The 20,463-nt window shown below is 38.9% G+C and overlaps 1 protein-coding gene and 2 long non-coding RNA genes across 4 annotated transcripts in view; 1 reads left to right on the forward strand and 2 right to left on the reverse strand.

Annotated features, from left to right (window-relative positions):
* Positions 1-20,463, forward strand: part of LOC118495137 — a 470,232-nt gene that overhangs the window by 87,320 nt on the left and 362,449 nt on the right. The gene's annotated exons all lie outside the window — the stretch shown is intronic.
* The window catches only part of LOC116034886 (NLR family CARD domain-containing protein 3-like), a 972,843-nt gene that overhangs the window by 82,077 nt on the left and 870,303 nt on the right, over positions 1-20,463 (reverse strand). The gene's annotated exons all lie outside the window — the stretch shown is intronic.
* Positions 1-20,463, reverse strand: part of LOC116039322 — a 95,652-nt gene that overhangs the window by 71,912 nt on the left and 3,277 nt on the right. For both annotated transcript variants that reach the window (XR_004897444.1, XR_004897445.1), the window contains exons 2-4: positions 19,910-20,097; positions 8,114-8,273; positions 7,203-7,381 (exon numbers count right to left, since the gene is read on the reverse strand). This is a non-coding gene — a long non-coding RNA (uncharacterized LOC116039322). The remainder of the gene's footprint in view (positions 1-7,202; positions 7,382-8,113; positions 8,274-19,909; positions 20,098-20,463) is intronic.

A 20,463-nucleotide genomic window follows, 5' to 3' on the forward strand; every position in this document is an offset into this window, starting at 1 on the left:
AAGAGAATATTCACATTGGGTGTTATTTTAGTTTTTATTCATTATTATTTATACATATCAGTATATGTTCAAACATGTGAACTACAGTATAGTCATAGCATTTATAAAGCATTCATTAGTTCTTGTTGACTGGGCTGAACCAGTTTGCCTACTGTTGCTCTAACATTCCTGAGGCACTGATCTCCTTTGCTGTTTGTTTGAGAAGCCGGAAGAAAATCTCAGTGATTGTCGGACCTTATGGCTGTATATTGAAATCTGTGGAGTATAGTTATAAGGCCTGGCTCTTGCATAGTCAGAGTTGTGAACATTTTTAAACCAGTATTTTTTATATTATTGTTGTTATTATTGATAAACTGCTGATATCTTGCCCGGTATCAAGTTTAACTCGCCCTGTATTTTTTCTTGGGGATGTATGAAAAATTAAATTGTATTTTAAATATTTTACCATCTTAACAATCAGTGTAATATTAACGCATACCTAACGACTGATGTAGCCTAGTATCATCTTTTCATTACTGCTGCTACGGCTTTGCATGGTTGAGCAGTGTTAGAAGATGGGTTAGGTCTATGTTACTATGTGTTCTGATGTTTACATGGCTTCCTATGCTGAAGGTGGATACTGTTTGCTGTGTAGCTGTGCTGGGGTTTTTGGTGCTTCCTGTGGCACTGCATGGCAAGCTGAGAAAGCTTTTCTGTTGTTTTAGCTGTCTGTATGGTGTATGGTTGACTCTTGCTTGTGTAGTTTAATCTGTACTAATGTCTTGTTAATTTTCTGTCTGTGTAGTTTAACCTGCACTAAAATCTTGCTGTTTCTTGCTGCTCTGGTCTAAAATCATCTGGCCAAAGGACTATAGTTGAAAATTAGCCGGCTGGCTAACACTGGCACATTTACAGAAATGTTGATTAATGTGTGTTGTCCTTTATAAATAAATACAAATACAAAATATCATTTAAAAAGCATTTATTTGTGCTTGTTGACTGAGCTAAAGCAGTTTGCCTGCTGTTGCTCTATCATTCCTGAGGGTGGCAGCAGAGGACAATATATAAATTATTCCCTCTAATAAACTAAGCTCATGTAAAGCATAGGATCATCTGATTTTTTTTTTATTCTAAATAATCTGTTCTATTTTTTTAACTATTAGACGTTGTTGTGGCATTATTGTAAAAGGTACACAGTCATTTTAATTTATTTTATTTCAATTGAAATTTTATTTTATTGTAAGATTTCAACATGAGCACAAACTAAAGCCTGCAATTTGAAGTTTTTGAATCCAACAAAGTAACCTACAGCAAAGTATGATTTTCATGATGTGGTGGAAGCGAGCCATCTATTTATCTCCCTGAACTGAATGGTTGTGTCCCGTTGCAGAATAAAATACTTCCAAATGCCCAAAATCCATCTTGACTCCTGTGTCATATATGAGTCAGTCCAAAGGTTAACAGAGAGGTCAAATTACTAGAACAGGTGTAAATATGTCTGAATAACACAAATCAATGCTGACTTCATGTGTAGTATTTTGTTTTAGCCATTTAATTTCCTAAGTAGATACTCAAAATAAATGGAAATAAAAAAAATTGACTCAAAATATGAAAATATTTTTTCAAAAACATTTAACAAACATTGAAACATACATTTATAAACAGCAACTGGAACAGGCGATGAAACGTTTGCTAGGGTTGCACATATATTAGTCAATAAAAAGGGGGCCCAAAATCACATTGACAAATAAGACTGGTTGCAGAAAACAAACAAAATAAATACACCAAACTAAATTTAAAAAAGATAAATAAATAACAATTTGCTTGTTCAGTCACTTCACTGGTACAAACAGTCAGTCGCAAGCAAAAATGACCCTCAGTGTATATTTAGGGACTCCAGGTAAGTTAGGACATCTCTGAGGATTTCAATCTCGAGGTCCACTCGGCGGCCTCCAAGAGGGTCAAACTGCTCTTCAACTTGTTGAGTCATCACAGTGTCCAGAGTAAAGCATGTCTGAGGCACTTGCACTCGTTCAGGCCAGTTGATATCAGGGGGCTCTCCTGCAGCAGCCACTCCCTGCAGCTTCATCCTCTCTTGTTGGAGCAGCACGGCCACCACCCATTACTCCTGCAGTGCTGTCTGTCTCACCAGCAACTTCCGAGGGCTCAGATGCAAACAGATCCCTGATTGCTGTGGTTGTCTGTCTCTGCTGTGCTAGGCAACCACTACCAAGATGGCAAGGGGGACTGGTGCCTCTCTGTCCTTAGACCATGGTGGTTCCACTGGTTCGTGAAGGCATTCAAGTCCCTGTTGATCCTTGGTAAATATACATAGTGCAGTGCCCAAAGATGCATTTCATTATCAGGGTCCACTATACCCTCTCTCTCAAGAAAACTGAAGAGGTCATGGTAAACATTGATTACTCCACGCCACATGTCACCCCAGAGTCTTTCAATCTGCTGATTGTGTGTACTCATTCCTCTTATGGAAATGCCTCTACCAGAACCTCAAAAGACACTCATCAGCAGGCAAACATTATTGTTCTCGCCACCACGGTCTGTCCGTACCCTCGAGGGAACTCTTGGGGGACATACTTGGCCACTGCAGTCATGAAGCACTCCAACACAGTGCTGCTGCGGTTGTTGTTGAACGCACGTAGGAATAAGGTGGCTGTAGCCATCTATTAAACTATTAATCCTTTTTATCAAGACAATTTTCAGAGTTGTCAGATTTTCTGGAAGGCTACTCTTTGGTCCCTAGTAGTTGAATTAAGAGTATATTTGAAAATCTGCTTACGCTTCATTTTAACCCCCCACATGGTCTTAAGTAGTAATAGACAGGTATTTGCAGGAATTAAATATCACTATATCTGAAACCCTTTTAACAATAGACCTAGATAAAATGTACAATAAAAGGCAAATGTGATGCCATTAGGTTCTTAGTGTGACAGCGTTTAGTCAGTTTTTAGTGTGACAGCACTTATTAAATTTAAGCAGGTAATAATGAAAATAGCTCCTCACCACTTTTTTATTACATTTTTGGGAGGATGATTGGGATTGGTTAATTAAATAAAGTATGAGCAGCCAGTGCCTACTGATATCTCCAAAACAAAGTTTAGCATTCTCTTTAGGCTACTCAAACAAACAGCAAAGGAGATCAGTGCTTGATTAGTGTTGCCTGACCTTCTTTACTGATTACAGTTCAAATCTATTGGCTGTGAAAACCACAGGGTGTTGCTGATTATCAATACACCACCAGGTGACTAATAAGCATCTGTTGGCGTTTATTAAACGGCTGGTGACGTCACACGCTTCGTTGTGTTTATTAGACGTGTGGTGGCGTTTATTAAACGCCAGGTGGCGCCAAGAACGGTGTTCAAAACGCCGTGAGAATTTTGACGTATTATGACCCATTTGGCTTTTCACATACACACACAAATTTACGCCTACTAAAAACGTCTAAACTAAACACGTTGCCTTACAAACGTCTGAAACACGTCTTCACTATCTGAAGACGTCTGAACTGAGTATGTCGTCAATGTGACTTTTCCCGTAGCTTTATTGATCACTGGAGTACAGTACATATATTCTTATTGTTTAGATTCTGAACAGCAAACAAGTAGAGAGTACTCGATGATTCCCCATCCTGGAGTTCACTTACTTTAAAAGTTAAAAAGAAAGACCACAAATGCATCACAGTAACTTTATGCTTTTATTGTGAAAAGAGACAAGACTCAAAACAAAACATGACACAAGTCAACGGCATTTCTACAATTTGATGATCACAGCTTCCATCTTAAAGAAGTTTACAATGTTCACCAGGAATCTGTTCAATCATTCTCAATTATTTTATACAAAGTTCTTTCATTAGTTTATAACAATAACCTGAACTATTTCTGTTAGTGTGATCCTGTACAGACTCAACTGATCAGCAGTGAGAAACAGGAGGAGACTCTCCGTCTCGAGTCTGAGTGAATGTGGTGTTGAAGGTGTGGAGGTGGATCAGTGAGTCAGAGGAGACTGTGTAGAAGGACAGAGAGCCAGCAGGACAGTCCACATACACTGCTACTCTACCAGAGACAGAGGAGGTGATGAATGTTTTTCTGTTATTGTGCCAGACATAGTAACCACCATCATAGCAGTTCAGACTCCAGGACTGATCATTCCATCCAAACATACAGTCTCTACTGTCTCCTCTCCTGCTGATTCCTCTGTAACTCACTGATATAACAACATCTCCTCTCCTCTCAACCTCCCAGTAACAGCGACCAGTCAGACCATCTCTACACAGCAGCTGAGGACAGGAGTCAAACCTCTCTGGATGATCAGGATATGACTGCTCCTCATCCTCAACACGTGTCACCTTCCTGTTGTTGTCAGACAGTTTGAGTTTTCTGTTCACTGTGTTTGTGTCCAGTGTGAGTTCACAGGAATCTGACGGATAGAACGAGACACAACACAGCAGCAGTTATTAACCAATCAGCACTTTGATGATGACATCAGAGGGTTGAATGAGTGATGTCACAGTTTGATGAATTAAACACACTTATACTTCCTCAGACCTGGTGTTAACCATCTGACTCCAGCAGGCTCCACACTGAAAGGAGGAGGGGGGGGGGCATTACATCACTCTCATACACACAGCTTCGTTCTGATCAAATTGGGTTGGAATTTACTCATTTTATATTCATATGTGGGATGTCAATCAATTAAAATATTGAATTCAGTTTAATTCCCTTTAAAGTGTCCTATATCTGATCTATATCACTAACCAGACTACAATTTGCATTAACTGTATAGTGACTCATTACATTTCAGCATTTACATAGACTGCCTATTCATATATATTGCGTTATAACTGATTCAACACCACTAAATAGATCATAATTTGCACTAACTGTTCATGTTTGTTTTTATTTGGCTCTACACTACATCTCAGCAGTGTTATAGACTGTCTATTCATGTATACTGTGTTATTACCACTTTCGCATACCCTTCGTCTTACTTACACCTCACCTTGCACCGGCTTTGTAATGCCTACTTAAACTGTACTTTATGTAGCTTTTTGTATTCTGTAGTCCTGTATTGTATTGAATGTGAAACTGTAAACTGCATGCTTATGCTCTTCTTGGCCAGGTCGCCGTTGCAAATGAGAACCTGTTCTCAATGGCCTACCTGGCCTAGGCTATATGAACGCTGGGTTATTCAACCAAAGCAGCATGAAAATAAATTGGAATTGGAATGGGAAATTAATGAGATATATTATAGAGTACAAATAACAGTGTGTGCTTATTACGTTTGGACATTTATGAATTCATGATTCAGACAATATTTTACAAAGTTGATGACGTCGCCCTGACTTAAAAACAGGAGAATCAGGGTGACTTTAAAGGGAGTCTGGGAACTTCTTCCCTGGGATCAAACCTTTTACTGTTTAGGCTATCGTTACATTTGACGTGTATAACGGCCATAAAATTATGTCTTTTTCATAGACTAAATGTTACCTAATGACGACATCAGCTGAAGCAGACCAACCTGGTCTCACAGAATTCTAGATACTTGGGTTATCTACGGTAGTGGGGGGTCGTGTATTTTACACCTAGGCCTTCAGTAATATCCTACAGCAGTTAAATCACCTTTGAATAACCTCACCATGACACTAGGACATTACTGTGTGGAACAACATGATTTAACACAAGGCTCAACACCTAGAGACACCTAATACACTTCTGCACAGCGTACACAATATATAAATTACATATGAAATTGATATATTTTAAAAGTTAATATATAGGCCTTTAATAATAAATATATAATTTATATAATTTTCTGATTCTGACAATCTCTTGGCCAGCAGAGAAGGCCTTGCTGGCCCTGACGGCCCACCTCTGATCTACAGATCGAGTCATAACAATGAATAATATGATTAATAGTGGATGGCTTGTGGGTGAAATAACATATAAATAACTATAAAATGCGTGCAAATGCTGAATAGCTAAATTGCTAAAACTAAACTGGATTAATAGCTTACATCCGTAAGAAGAAGTTGAAGTAGTGAGAATAGTTGGAAAAGTGGGAATGGTTTTAATTAACATGAATTTCATTAAAAAGTTGAATAACACCACTAATGTATAAAAGATGTGGGACATTTAAACATTTAAACATTTTTTTTGAAAAGCTGACGCTAAACTGAATTGTTGGCTTGAAAAGTTCAACGATGTAGAACATTGTGAGGTCTGAATTTATTTTCTTGCTGAAATTATGAATAAGTATGGATGAAATGCTGTGAGAAACATTGATGAAAATGCAGAAATATGAAACAAATTGTTTGAAAAATCTCAAATGCATTGCACTGCTGAAAAACTTGGAAGTTGAAATGTAAAATTGTCAGTTGGAAGCTGAACTGCATTACTTTCATAAGCTAAGAGCTGAAATACATTTCCAGAAAAGCTGGAAGCTAAACTGTAATACTGTCAAAAAAGGAACTTCAAATAAATTGACTAAAAAGGTTGAAAGTATAAATAATTTGAATTATTATCAGACATCCGTTGCATAGAACAAACAAGCATGACCCTAAAGAGCTGAGAGGTGAATATATTGCCTGAAAAGAAGGGGACTATATATATTGATATAGGAGAGAGAGAGAGAGAGAGTGAGTGTGAGTGTGTGTGATGTTGTGTTAATGTTCATATTTCTGTCTGTAGTTGCAATTTGACTGTCTGGCAAAAATGCTGCGTTATGCTTACTAATCAGTGACCATGTTTGTAAACACAGCAGAGATCCCTTTGATCTCTGTAATCAGCTAACGACCATATCACCAGCTGTTAGACTGCTCCCATTAAGAGACACTGAGAGTGACATGTGACAAGAAGGCTCAGACAGCTTAAACTATAGGTGGCATCAATGAAATGACATCACCGTGAGTGCCACAAGGCCTTTGCGTATGGTGAATTTGGGGACGTTTTATGAAACTAATAATAAGATTATTGTATACCGGTGGCCAACTTTTCCAGGTACCAGTAGGGAACAGAGAGCCGGGGTGGTCTGAGAGATCACTCAGATCAGATCTTAATACCAGGTGAAAACTGGGCCATAGATATCCCAGAGTGCAACTGGACGGCAGGCTACAGTGGGCTGGAAACACAGAGACCCTCTACAAGAAGACCACACACCCAATGAGACAACACTACTTCTAGTTTGCTGGAGGTTTCACAACAACTCACCTCCATCTTCCTCTCTCCATTTCAATTCGCTCCCTCACACTGTTCTCCATTTTAATCTCCCTTACAGATCGCGTTCTTTTTAAAGTAGTGGTGTCTCCATGGACCGGACACTCTTCATGGAAACACAGCTGGGTTCAGGTTCAGGTTCAGCTTCAGCAGGGTCTGGTCTCTGATGGGTCCTATAAATGCAGTCATTTATGTTTTGCTAATTAGCATACAACAATTTCCTTTACCATTCTCACCTCCTCTCTCTGGCTCTCTGCAGCACTTTTTTGGAAGTGGACTTTGCACTGTTGTATTTTTTTGTGGTGTGAAAGTAAATAATTAGACTTTTACCATGTGGTCCTGTGGATTTTTTAATGTGGATTAAGAGATTTAGAAGAATGTTGAGCTACGGCTTAATTCTGTGGAAACATTTTGTAACTTAAATGTGTGCATACTAATATATGTGAATGCAGGAATTTCAGTCAGAATTTTTGTCTCGCCACTGTCGCACCAAATGATTGCTGAGAGTGTGGTCTACTCCTACTCTAATTGTAGAGTGTCCTGATTAGGATTGGACACTACTAATAACATGTTAATGAATTTTAACACAAAGTTGCATCATAAAGAAGAGCCACTAGTTCCTGTTGGAGGAGTACCAGCTCATAGTGACCAGTTCCATATTAGTTGATTTAGTTAGAGAATAAAAGAGCTGAGTCATGTTGTCTCCACATCAGTCCTGTCAGTGAATACAACGACCGACACTAACTGCTGCAGACAGCTTTCTGATCTCAACACAAGAGTCCTGAACACTTTCTCAGGAGATAAGAAGAGAAGTAGAAACATTATATTTAACATTACAGAGCCAGAAACTAACCCTGAAGAGACCAAAGACTAACGTGGTGTTAAAGTACCAAACAGATACTTACAGTTTCTTCACACAGTCCAAAGAGGTGATGAAGAAGAGTTGATGAAGAAGAGTTGATGAAGAAGAGGGTAACTCTCCACCTGGAGAGAAATCTCTGACACAGGTGAGCTGTTCCCTGGAATGAGTCCCAGCTCCACCTGTCAGGAAGCAGGCAGGAAGGGCTGCAACAGGAGCAGATTTTCACAATAAAATGACATTTGGACTAATGGAGTTAAGTCACTTTTCTGTCCTGTCAGTGCTTGTTCTAGGTTTTGTGGAAGACTGAGGTGCAAATATTCGGTGGCGGGGAATTTAGGGTTCATCCTTCAAGAAAAGGTTATGTTTTTCAATAAAAAATATTCAATTTTGCATAATGTTGGACCATTATTATCCCCATATGTGTGTCTTAAACGTTGGAAAAGCTAGATCAGCTGATAAACACTCAGAAAGATTAAAGACAAAACTTAAAGCTAAAGAAGTCTGACTACAATCATTAGAGCTGAGAAAAGTTATTAAGTTAGTTTTGATGCTCACATTGACTTCACATTAATTCAGTTAGGTGGTACCTAAAACGCCTCGGGTGCTGCACCTAAACCTTACAATGGTAGAGAAACCCTGCCTGTGTATAGATGTTAAAAATAATGTCATGAAGACATTTCTCCTCCTCCTCCACACATCACTACAACAGTAACAGAGGCATTTAGGTCACTACATTTTATTCTGAAAGGTCCCAGAGGAAACAGTAGAGTCCTGTTGTGTCTGACTTTACGCTGGTGGAGACGACGGTGTGTTTTCTGACAGCAGGAGAAAGGCTCGGACCCCCCCCATCTTCAAACTCAGCCTTCATTTAGATCTCAACTACACAGCTGTAAAGGTTTCTGACTGCAGCCTCACGGTTGTGACAGACAGACGTAGAAACACCTGGCAAAGGATTTAAAACCTCCTCTGTAGTAGTTCATGTTACAACATGGAGATTTATCTTCAACACAAGAGTCCTGAACACTTTCTCAGGAAATAACAAGAGAAGTAGAAACATTATATTTAACATTACAGAGCCAGAAACTAACCCTGAAGAGACCAAAGACTAACGTGGTGTTAAAGTACCAGACAGATACTTACAGTTTCTTCACACAGTCCAAAGTGTCGACGTAGAAGAAATCAGATGAGTTGTTTCCTGATGAGTCACAGCTCCACCTGACAGGAAGCAGATTTTCACAATAAGAGCTTTGTTTCTTCTCTCTGTGTAACTGTGGTTGTTGTTGTCAGTGTGTTTGTTCTTCCTATGAAACTTTGTCTTACCGCCTTTAGAAATTAGTTCAAACACTTTCATTATGTTTAACTTTCTCTGAAACAAAACGGAATTTAAACGGTGCCAGATGATGTTTAAAGAGTTTAAATTAAAGTATATTTTAAACTTTCTGCTCTTAAACTAAACTAACCACAGCTGGAGTTCACCAGTCAAACATTACACACATTATATATATATATATATATATCTATATATATATATATATATATATATATATAGATATATATCTATATATATATATATATATATCTATATATATATATATATAGATATATATATATATATATATATCTATATATATATATATATATATATATATATATATATATATATATATATATATATATCTATATATATATATATATATAGATATATATATATATATATATAGATATATATATATATATATATAGATATATATATATATATATATATATATTAAAACATTACAGACATTAGAGTTAAATTACCTTCAGCTGGAGCTCCACACGGAGAGAAAAAACACAAACCCTGGAAAGTGAAAGTAAACTTTAAACAGGAAACAAGAGGAACCGCCCAGAGAGGCTCAGCATTACCACATCTAGTAACACACAGACTGACAGTTAACATGTAATAACACATGTAATAGAGTTGTTTTTAAATCTAAAGTATGTCAAGTCAAGTGGGTTTTATTGTCATTTCAACCATATACGATGTATATAGTGAAGTGAAGTGGATCAAGTGGTGTTACACATTTAAAATATATAAAAATGACATTATAAAAAAATGGCATTCGAGACAGGCTACATTTAGTGCACATACATTATAGAGTATACATGAAGTGCAGTTACTACTTAAAGTAGAGCCTTTAAGACAGACCAGGGACAGGACAGACAGCAGAAGACGGGACATAAGTAGACTGGTAACAGAGCACTGATTGGTTCAACAGAGGATGGTGTGTTGAGAGTTCACACAGACTCCAGGGTGGTTAAAGATGTCTGTCCTCAATTCATTTAAAAACCATCAGACCGTTTACTCCACCATTCATTCAGACGGCTCACTGCACTAGTTGGTACAATATACAATACTTCATATAATAGAATACTAAATCACAATAACAGTAACATTATCTCCAAATAACAATAATATGGTACGTTTATATTCACTGTACCAACGGATCATCTCGGGCCTTTATACTCACATAACACATACACTACATGGGGGTATCTGTCATTCTTACAAATATATACTAAAGTAAATAATACATTGTGTTAAAAAACAATAAGTGTTTATTGATTATGTATTACCAAATAAATACATAAAATGTAATTTAAAAAGTGGGGTGAGTGTGTAAGATAAAAACATAGAAATTAAACTAATAAAATCTGTAAACATGTTTTAATGTGTGAAAATGTTTGGTGGCGCTCTGCTTGTACTTCCTGATGATGTCATCAGAGGGCGCCATGACGTCACTCACCGGCTCAGAGATGCTGTTTCTGAATGCAGTTCAGTGGTTACATGTTGTACTTTGTAATACTATATTCCTTTATTCTAATCATGGTCTATTTGTTCTTGTGTCAAAGTAAATAGTTAATCTTTCACCGTGTGGTCCTGTGGATGTTTTAATGTGGATTAAGACGAGGAGATGTAGAAGAGCGTCGAGCTACGACTTCATTCTGGGGAAACCTACAACATTTAGTAACTTAAATTTGTGCATACTAATATATCTGAATGCAGGAACTTAGACATCAGAACTTTGTTCTCGCCACTGTCGCAAATGATCAGCCCAGTCTCACGGCAGTTTGTGAAATGGTCACGTTATTTATTCTATGGAATCGTGTACAATGACACGTTTTTCTCGTGTAAGTGAGGACGATTTTTAAAGTAATGTATCTAAATGGGAAGCATGTTTTGTGGTCACAGCACGACTACGGTAGCGAGTAGTATTAAATGCTGGAGGTTGGTGGGGGGGTTGATGGTCAAACAACACAGGACTTTCACCCCGGAGGCCGGGTATCGTGTCCCGGCGTGTGGCGTGTCCTTTCCCCGTTGGTCTTTTCCAAAATTGATGCTTCCCATTACTGACCAGCACAAATACATTACGTTCTCAGCAACAGGAAAATCGTTTACTAGGGCTGCACAATTAATCAAATTTTAATCACGATCACGACTTTGACTGTTGGACGTCCCGCTACACGCTCACACTACACCGTTTAGCTGTCAGCATTTTAGCCGTGTTTATTCCAGTTACTACTCTAGGTAACGGTAGGCTAACGTTAGCTGCTGCGTAACGTGTTATTAGTGTTTACAGTAGCTAACGGTAGGCTAACGTTAGCTGCTGTGTAACGTGTTATTAGTGTTTACAGTAGCTAACGGTAGGCTAACATTAGCTGCTGTGTAACGTGTTATGTGTTTACAGTAGCTAACGGTAGGCTAACATTAGCTGCTGTGTAACGTGTTATTAGTGTTTACAGTAGCTAACGGTAGGCTAACATTAGCTGCTGTGTAACGTGTTATTAGTGTTTACAGTAGCTAACGGTAGGCTAACATTAGCTGCTGTGTAACGTGTTATTAGTGTTTACAGTAGCTAACGGTAGGCTAACATTAGCTGCTGTGTAACGTGTTATTAGTGTTTACAGTAGCTAACGGTAGGCTAACATTAGCTGCTGTGTAACATGTTATTAGTGTTTACAGTAGCTAACGGTAGGCTAACATTAGCTGCTGTGTAGCATGTTATTAGTGTTTACTAGCGTGATGTGCAGCATCAGAGCATCAGAGCAACGCAGACATTTAAGTGGCACCGTAATCTGCGTTGCTATTTCGTCCGGTAGATACTGGACACCGCTGCCATATTGGCACCAGATTTTAACATGCGCCGTTAACGTGAACAGAAAATTGCGTTGCCTGTATCTTTTCACGGCAAACGCGCATGTTTGGAAAGCGGTCGCACAACAGCTGAAATGGCTCCTTCATAGTATCCTTCAACAGAGGAGGAATATAGCACCATATGGATGTGAAAGCAGTTATAATTAGCCTATGTGACAATAACATTTCTTTTGGTTAAAATCAACAAATAATCGTGATAATTAATCATGATCAATATATTGATCAAAATAATCGTGATTATCATTTTGGCCATAATCGTGCCGCCCTACTGTGTTCACCTGTGGTGTAGTCTGATGCATTTTAGTGGGTATACTGTACAATATAAATATATGGATCACACTGGACATATCAAAGTGGGGGGTCTGGGTGGCCTCCCCCAGGGAAGTTTTGAGCATCACAGATTTCATTTCCTGCAATCTGATAGACTTTTTTGCACCAATTCACAGTGGGAAATACCTTTATTTAGCCTATGCAAAGAAAAACACAGATGACAATTCAAAATATATTAAAAATATAATGGAAAGTAGGCCTATGCTGTTACGTGTCATTGAGCATTTTGAAGTGGGTATATGGAAATCCTGGAGCTTTCTTAGTGGGTATACTGCATATCACGTAGACCAGTGGTTCTCAAATGGGGGTCCGTGTCCCCCTAGTGGTACTCTGGAGGACTGCAGGGGGTACGTGTCCCCCTAGAGGTACTCTGGAGGACTGCAGGGGTACGTGTCCCCCTAGGGGTACTCTGGAGGACTGCAGGGGGTACGTGTCCCCCTAGGGGTACTCTGGAGGACTGCAGGGGGTCCGTGAGATATTTAACTAAATGTTTAATAGTAACAAGGCTGTTGTCCAGAACATTGTTCCTCTTTATAGAGACTTTTTTTCCTACCAAACATGTGACATTTGTGAATCCTTCTTTGGACCTAATCTATCCTTCCTTTCTTCTTTCTACCATCTTTTTCCAAGGTTTTGAATTTTTTTACAGTTTTTGTCTCCTTTTCTCATCAGCACTTAAATGTTTATCAGTTCCAAGTCTGTTGTTTAGTAAATCTATCACTGACAGCGCTGTACTGTTTATAGAGACTTTTTTTCTACCAAAAATGATTAGTGCTGGTCAGGGGGTACTTGGGTACATTATTGAAAAAAGTTTGAGAACCATTGACGTAGACTACACCACTGGTGTACACGAATCAATAGATTAAAAATAACGTGAACATTTCACGAACTGCCGTGAGACCGTGTTGAAATGAGTGCTGAGAGTGTGGTCTACACATACTCTATTTGTAGAGAGTCCTGATTAAGATTGGACTCTACTAATAACATGTTATTGAATTTGAACACTAAGTTGCATCATAAAGAAGAGCCACTAGTTCCTGTTGGATGAGTACCAGCTCATAGTGATGTAGTCCCATATTAGTTGATTTATTTAGAGAATAAAAGAGCTGAGTCATGTTGTCTCCACATCAGTCCTGTCAGTGAATGCAACGACCGACACTGTTTTCTGATCTCAACACAAGAGTCCTGAACACTTCCTCAGGAAATAACAAGTACATAATCAGCCAATGGGCTTTGGACACCTTCCCTGCGTGGTTAAAATACTCAGTCTATTTTTACATTATTATTATTATTAATATTTTCATGTTTTTTAGAAAAATACAGAATGTTTTGTTTTTTTTAACAGTGTGATTTGTTTTTTAATTGTACTTTTGTTTAATATTATATCCAGTTTATGAAGACTTTATTGAGCCGACAGAATCAAACAATAATAATAATAAATGTTTTTAAATGGATTCCCCAGATGTTTAATTATGAAGTTTCTGATGTGTTGCGTTCAAGTCAGTAAAAAAACTCAAATTAGTCAAATTAAAATATTTATTTAAAGCAATAAAACTTAACTCTTCATACACATGTGTTCAGATCTTTTATACAGTTTTCAGCAAAACAAAAATAAAATAAAACAAAGTGAAAAAAAAAATTGTAAAACTTAAAAACTGTGAGTTTGTTTTTCCCCCAGAAAAAACGGTGGAATGTCCTTTAAAACCCCGCCGCCACCGCCGCCACATGACCCCGTCAGTCACATGACCCCGTCAGTCACATGACCCCGTCACCACCGCAGAGGAGAAGCACACGAAGAGGAAGAAAGCAGTGGAGTAGCCTGAGCCTGTCTGTCTGAATGTGATTTAACAGCCTGATTGATGCGTCTGTTGGCAGCCTGAGACACTAAGGATCCAACGTGACATCATGACTTTGCGTAAACATGCACGCCAAGTGGCGTGTTATCTGTAAGCATTTTGAGCTATCCGCGTGTATGTCTACGCCGTATACAGCGGACGGGTTCATCAGAATTGAGTACAAACTATGAAATTAAAAGTGCTGCTCTATGGTGTAAACATAAAAACTCAGAGCGGAGAATGTGAAGATTTAAAATGTAGTTCTAAAGATCTAATCTCTCTGAAGTTGCCGTTTGTTTGTGTTGCACCTGAACGCAGCATCACCTGTGTGGAGTTTGGGACCATTCAGACTGATGTCATGAAGTGGTGTATGTATGACACGCCAATTTGTATGGCATTATTGGCGTGTTATCAAGAAGCATACATAATCACTTTTCGGACGGTTGGGTTTAGGAAACGTGACGTGCGGGACCTGATCCCCGGTCTCCTGGGTCAAAGTCCTGTGTTTGACCGTCCTCCCCCCCGACCAATCTCCCTACGTAGATTTTCGGCCTTTCATACTACTCGCTACGGCGTCAATTCACACGCAATAGCAAGGTAATGTAAGTCAACGGAGGCCACACGGCGTTGATAAACACGCTACAAAGCGAGTATGCATCTTCGTAACACGCCAATAATGGCATACCAATTGGCGTGTCACACATACGTCATTTCATGAGATCAGTCTGAATGATCCCAAACTCCACACAGGTGATGCTGCGTTCAGGTGCAACACAAACAAACGGAAACTTCAGAGAGAATCTTCACATTCTCCGCTCTGAGTTTTTTTATGTTTACACCATAGAGCAGCACTTTTAATTTCGTAGTTTGTACTCAATATTCTGATGCTCGTTCCCATGTCCCACGTCCCGTGAACGCAGCATGAGCCCTGGTTAACACCTGGGGTTATGGAAATATAAAAACGTCTTTAAACTAAACTTTGGTCATTTTCTCTCTCTGTGTTCATGTCAGTGGAGTTTAAACTGTTTAGAATAAACAAAGGGACATTTTGGGTGTCAGCTGTTGGCTGTGACATCACGATGAACACTGTGACATCACCATGAACACGTCAGACATGATATATGTAAACACACACACACAGACACAGAAATACTGAACTATACATACGAAGTGGATCCAGAGAGATGATTGGGTTCCAGTCTGTAACCATGACAACAGATTAACTCCACGGCACAAACACGAGACAACGAAAAAAACATCGGGTTGACCTAGTGACATCACAGGGGAAGCTCCGCCCCCTTCAGCCGTATTTTCATTAACTTAAAAAAAAACTTTTCTCGTCCTTTGACCTTTGATTCGGTTTGTCCATGATGCTGTCTCTCTCACACACACACACACACACACACACACAGACACACACAGACACACAGACACACACACACACACACACACACACACACACAGACACACAGACACACACACACACACACACACACACACACACAGACACACATACACACACACACACACACTCACATACACACACACACACACACACACACACATACAAACACACACACACTCACACACACACACACACACACACACACACACACACATACACATAGACACACATACACACACACACACACACACACACACACAGACACACACACACACACACACACACACACAGACACACATACACACACACACACACACACACACACACACACACAAGACACACACACATACAGACACAGACACACACACACACACACACACACACACACACACACAAGATACACACACATACAGACACACACACACACACACATACACACACACACACACACACACTCTCACACACACACAGATGCAGACACACACACACACACTCTCTCTCACACACACACACACACACACACACACACACACACACACATACACACACACACACACACACACACACACACACACACACACACACACACTGACAGACACGCACACACTCACACAGACTCTCTTGTGTTAAGTCTATATTTGAGGTAATGTTGTCATTTGTTATTTTAGAGAGAAATACCAAAATAAAGAACAATCAAACTAACCCAAAGTTCCCAGTTAGTCTTCATCTCTGAGCTGGTGATGACATCATGGCGCCCTCTGGTGACATCATCAGGAACTACAAGCAGAGCTCCACCAATCATATTCACACATTAAAACATGTTTACAGATTTTATTAGTTTTTATTTCTATTTTTTTATCTTACACACTCACCACACTTTTTACATTACATTATTACATTTTATGTATTGATTTTTCAATACTATATGCCTTTATATTAATCGTTTTTATTATATACATATTATTTTAAAAACGTAATCCTTTTATTGTATTTTTTTTTGCATAAAGACAGTAAATCTGAAAGATATGAAATGTTTTTTTGAATGATTTTCTGGCCTTTGATGTGATGTATTGATACTCTAATGCAGGGGTGGCCAACCAGTTAGGTATAAAGAGCCACAAAAAAAAACGCACCATAGCAAAAAGCCACACAACACATGCACGTCCACACTACAACAGCAACAGTGTCTTCCAGATCTGATGACAGTCATAATACATAGAAGTTTTCATAGTTTTTTTTTCTCACTTAGATTGACTCAGTGTGAAACCTGACAGTCTTTGTTATCCACAATCCTTTTCAGGTCTTGCTTGAACTTGGTTGTGGCCACTCGAAGAACTCTCTCACTCATTTCTCACTAAAGGGGCTTTCAAACAATCTGATTCAGCAGTGAAAGGGTTAACGAGGAAGGTGATCTGTGGCCGCTGTTTTTCCTCAGGTTGCAGAATCTGTCCTCAATACTCTGCTGCATTATTTTCCATTTTTAAATAATTGGCAAATGTATTGGCAGATGCATTCAAATGTGTTTTTCAATCAACCAATGACACAGCCCCCAGCCACACAGTAAGAGCCTCACAGGAGCAGGCAAAGAGCCGCATACGGCTCAAGAGCCACAGGTTCGCCACCCCTGCTCTAATGGATGAATGTGAAGAATGTGGATGTGATGGAGCTGTGAGAGTGTAATCTGTTCCTCTGAGATGAATTGAAGGACTAAATGGTTGAATCCAAGCTGCAGCAGTGCTGCTGTGTGCTGTCATGGTGTTTGATCCAGAGAGAGCAGACAGACTCCAGGGGGACACATTTAAAAGATGCTTCTCCTGAAAGAAGAACTAAAGAACCAGCAGTCAGTCGGCTGCTGGTTCTGGAACATTCTCTCAGACACACGTTGGGCCGACTGACCTCCATGTTTGGAAATCTCTAAATAATATGGCGAGTGGATTGTGTCATTCAAAGGATACCCAGGAGAAGGAGAAGGAGCAGACTACCCTCCCCGTCAACGCCAAACCGTGTGGATTAATGAATTGATTTAATAGGGATTGCAGACAAGAGACCAGCGGCGACTAGGCGGCGAGTGCATGTTTTGAACGCCGTTCTTGGCGCCACCAGGCGTTTAATAAAAGCCACCAGATGCTTATTAGACATCTGGTATTGTTTTGATAATCAACTCCTCCCTGTGGTTTTCACAGCCAATTAATTTAAAGATTTTTTTTTGGGGGGGGCATTTTAGGCCTTTATTTTATAGGACAGCTGCAGACATGAAAGGGGAGAGAGAGGGGGGAATGACATGCAGCAAAGGGCCACAGGCCGGAATCGAACCCAGGCCGGCTGCGTCGAGGAGTAAACCTCTACACACGTAATACGTCACAATTCTCACAGCGTTTTGAACGCCGTTCTTGGTGCCACCTGGCATTTTGATGTTATTACTTGTACATATCATTACATGTTCAAATATGTGAACTAGAGTATAGTTATATCATTTAAAAAGCATGTATTAGTTCTTGTTGACTGAGCTAAACCAGTTTGCCTGCTGTTGCTCTATCATTCCTGAGGGTGGCAGCAGAGGACAATATATAAATTATTCCCTCTAATAAACTACGGTCACGTAAAGAATGGGATTATCAGATTTTTTTTTCTAAAGTATCCGTTCTAGTTTTTGTTGAACTGTTGGACGTTGTTGTTGTGACATTATTGTAAAAGGTACACCGTCATTTTAATCTATTTTATTTCAATTGAAATGTTATTTTATTGTAAGATTACAACATGAGCACAAACTAAAGTCTGTAATTTGAAGTTTTTGAATCCAACAAAGTAACCTACAGCAAAGTATGATTTTCATGATGTGGTGGAAGCGAGCCATCTATTTATCTTCCTGAACTGAATGGTTGTGTCCCGTTACAGAATAAAATACTTCCAAATGCACAAAATCCATCTTGACTCCTGTGTCATATATGAGTCAGTTCAAAGGTTAACAGAGTGGTCACATCACTAGCACAGGTGTAAATATGTCTGAATAACAGACATCTCAATGCTGACTTCATGTGTAGTATTTTGTTTTAGCAATTGAATTTCCTAAGTAGATACTAAAAAGAAATGGAAATAAAATAATTGACTCAAAATATGAAAATATTTATTCACAAACATTGCACAAACATTGAAACATACAGTTATAAACAGGAACTGGAACAAGTAATGAAAAATTTGTTAGGATTGTAAATAGATTAGGCAATAAAAAGGGGGCCAAAAATCACATTGACAAATAAGACTGGTTGCAGAAAATAAACAAAAAAATACACCAAACTAAATTTAAGAAAGAGAAAAAATGAAAATAAATAAATAACAATTTGCTTGTTCAGTCACATCACTGGTACAAACAGTCAGTTGCAAGCAAAAATGACCCTCAGTGTATATTTAGGGACTCCAGGTAAGTTAGGACATCTCTGAGGATTTCAATCCTGAGGTTCACTCTGCAGCCTCCATGAGGGTCAAACTGCTCTTCAACTTGTTGAGTCATCACAGTGTCCAGAGTAAAGCGTGTCTGAGGCACTTGCACTCGTTCAGACCGGTTGATTTCAGGGAGCTCTCCTGCAGCCCCCCCCAGTCCCTGCAGCCTTTTTGGAATATTTTTTGACAATATTTTACTTTTTTTCCGATATTTTAGCCCAAAGTCACACACACACACACACACACACACACACACACACACACACACACACACACACACCTTGCATCTTTTAGCAGAACCATTAGAGTTGTGTGTGTCTCTCTTTACTCTGATGGACACGACCGTTTTGTTTACAGTTTGATTCCAGTAAATCACCAACATGGAGATTTATCTTCAACACAAGAGTCCTGAACACTTTCTCAGGAAATAAGAAGAGAAGTAGAAACATTATATTTAACATTACAGAGCCAGAAACTAACCCTGAAGAGACCAAAGACTAACGTGGTGTTAAAGGCAAGGCAGCTTTATTTGTATAGCACATTTCAGCAACAGGGCAATTCAAAGTGCTTTACATGAAAACAGATTAAAAAATTTTAAACAGATAAAAAAAGTTAAAGTACCAAACAGCAACTTACAGTTTCTTCAAACAGTCCATAGAGTTGATGAAGAAGAGTTGATGAAGAAGAGTTGATGAAGAAGAGTTGATGAAGAAGAGTTGATGAAGAAGAGGGTCACTCTCCACCTGGAGAGAAATCTCTGACACAGGTGAGCTGTTCCCTGGAATGAGTCCCAGCTCCACCTGTCAGGAAGCAGGCAGGAAGGGCTGCAACAGGAGCAGATTTTCACAATAAAATGACATTTGGACTAATGGAGCCAAGACTGAGAATCAATCTCACTTTTATTTCCTGTCAGTGCTTGTTCTAGGTTTTGTGGAAGACTGAGGGGCAAATATTCAGTGGTGGGGAGTTTAGGGTTTGTCCTTCAAGAAAAGGTTACGTTTGCAAATATGCAATTTTGCATAATGTTGGACCATTATTATCCCCTTATGTGGAATCCTTTGTTTATAGCATTATGTCAATAAAATAAATTTACTTTATACATGTAGTATATAAAAAATAAAAAACTGCACAAATACATTCATAACCGAAGAAATTAAATATGTAAACAAATAAAAAATTAGGAATGAGTC

Source organism: Sander lucioperca, chromosome 5, assembly GCF_008315115.2.
Source record: "Sander lucioperca isolate FBNREF2018 chromosome 5, SLUC_FBN_1.2, whole genome shotgun sequence".
Classification (NCBI taxonomy): domain Eukaryota; kingdom Metazoa; phylum Chordata; class Actinopteri; order Perciformes; family Percidae; genus Sander; species Sander lucioperca.